The following is a 2,674-nucleotide window of genomic DNA, read 5'->3' as shown; positions in this document are numbered from 1 at the left end:
ACCATGTTTCGGGCCCCGGCGAAGTCGATCAGCCTCAATCCGTTGTCAGACGTTTCGTCGTGGAGGCTGAATTTTCCGAAGGTGGTTCCAAAGATCCCTTCCTTGCCCACCCTGGCATTGAAGTCGCCTAGCACGATTTTGATATCATGACGGGGGCAGCGCTCGTACGTGCACTCCAAGCGCTCATAGAAGAGATCCTTGGATGCCTCATCCTTCTCTTCCGTCGGGGCATAGGCGCAGATGAGCGAGATGTTGAAGAATCTCGCTTTGATGCGGATTGTGGCTAGACGCTCGTCCACCGGGGTGAACGACAGTACTCGGCGACGGAGTCTCTCTCCCACCACAAATCCAACACCGAATTTGCGCTCCTTTACATGGCAGCTGTAGTAGACGTTGCAAGGTCCCAGACATTGTTTGCCTTGCCCCGTCCAACGCATTTCTTGGATGGCGGTGATGTCAGCTTTTGTCCTTACGAGGACATCAACCAGCCGGGCAGAGGCACCTTCCCCATTAAGGGTCCGGACATTCCAGGTGCATGCCCTCAAATCGTAGACCTTTAAACATTTGCGGTGGTCGCCATCATAAGGGGGGTCTCATCCGAGGCTTACCCTTGCTTCTTCACTGGAAGTGGTTTTTACGTGGCGGGTCCCAAGCCCAGCGCACAACCCATTGCTGGGACGGGGGTGGTTTCGCAACCAAATACACGTTTATATAGCGAGCCGCTTGCTCCAAGCAGACACCCGCTTGCAGCTGCACCTACTGGTGAACAGACGCTGCAGACTTCAGTGAGCCCTTAAACCGAATAAGTCAGAGTGGCCCCACCGAAGCTCCCTCTCTTTCTGCCGTGACCCAAGGCTCCACTCGGATTGGTTACCGCATCTCGCACATGGGTTGCTCACGTTGCCCAGAGTGCGCGAACGAGGACGCAAGAGTCGAGATTGAGTATAGCCATGCAACTGTAACTGCATACCCAGTGCAACGACTATACCCCATTGCACTCCACATAACTACATATACCATTTCTACAAAAAAGCACACATATGAAAAAGTAAAACTGAAGTACATACTCAGTTATTATCGACATAATTTTCTTACATATTAAATACTGCAAGTTTTATAGTGGCTTTCTTGTTTTGCTTCGCATGTTATTTACATACATTTGTACATACACTTCCCTGCAAAATTTTGGGCTCACATGAAAAAATCGTTTTTTTATATAGCTCTAATTGCCCCCATATCATCACACATCCACCACCAAAGTTAACTGTTTGCTTTACACATGGAAGTGCGTGCCGTTCATTAGATTTTCTGCGGCAGCAAATTCGCCGTTTGCTACCAAAAATTTCGAATTCGACTCATCGGTCCAAAACACCTGTTTCCATTGTTCGATAGACTCATTTTAAAGTATTTTGTCCATTTGAGTACTTTACGAACGTTGACCTGTCGCAACAATGGTTTTATGGCAGCGACCCGTCTATACAAACCAATACGATTTTTCCAAGTGAGTCCAAACTTTTGCAGGGCAGTGAAAATTTCGATTACTGGAAATGTCTTTGAGTATCCTGAATCTATGATTTATTTGCTTTATCTCACAACACATATTAAAAAAATCGGTGGATTGCTTTTTGCAAAAAATTAGTTTCATTATATCACGCAAAATTTTTGTTGGAGTATTTAAAAAAAAAATCTGCCAAAAAATGGATTAGGCACTTTTTCAACAACTTAATACATATATGATTGGGTTTGCTCCAAAGGGGAGTTTTTTAAGTAATAAATAGTTTCTAGTTTAATAAATATTTTCGTGATACTAAATTAGTAAACTAATGTACCAAAAAAGTATGATTTTAAATACATTGATAAATATTTATTACATTTTCAGAGAACATACCCACCCAGTAGAAAAAAGAAAGAGTAAAAAGCAATTACACCAGGCCTTCTCTGAAATGTAGATGGCCTTACCATCTGCATGATTGCCTTAATTATTTTTTATATGAAACGAATTGCAAGGCATTGCTTTCGGGAGAACAGTTCAGGGAAGGGCTTAGTTTTTATGCGTAACTTTTTTAATATGAATACGATTTTGCTCTGCACTTCACAGGTGCTTTTTCATAATTAAGAATAACCAATCAGAGTTGGACATTATTCGAATAAAATTTGATACGTAATATAATGATTGGCCAATAATTCATTCACGAATGAATGATACAATTTAAAAACTCCTTGAGAAAACAATATCTACTTAGAAAAGAAATTTCCTTCTTTACTCGTTATTAGCGAATAATTTAGTCATTTTAACCGTTGATTTTGTTATAAACAACTATTTACTGATTTTACATATTTATGAGCAGTATTAACAAAGGTGTTGGGTTCGATCTATGATCCAAGTAATATCTATGATAGAAAAAATTGTTTCTAACAGCTTTCGTCTCTCGACAGGCATTGGCAAACCTCTGAGTGCATTTTTGCCATGAAAAAGCTTCTATTTGCCAATTGGAGCTGCGTAAAATTGTGGGGCCCTCTTCCAGAAAGTCCACCAAGCACCTAGCAAAAGTGTACGCGCCAAAATATTATTATTATTATTTTTTAACAAAAAAGTTTTCTCGAATGATTTCACTAATGTTTATGTGTTTTAGTTTGTACTTTAAATGTACAAATATTCAGAAAATTGAGCCAA

The sequence above is a fragment of the Rhagoletis pomonella genome, unplaced genomic scaffold (genome assembly GCF_013731165.1).
Source record: "Rhagoletis pomonella isolate Grant_MI unplaced genomic scaffold, Rhpom_1.0 Rhpom_scaffold_00006, whole genome shotgun sequence".
NCBI lineage: Eukaryota > Metazoa > Arthropoda > Insecta > Diptera > Tephritidae > Rhagoletis > Rhagoletis pomonella.
This window is presented reverse-complemented; position numbering follows the sequence as displayed.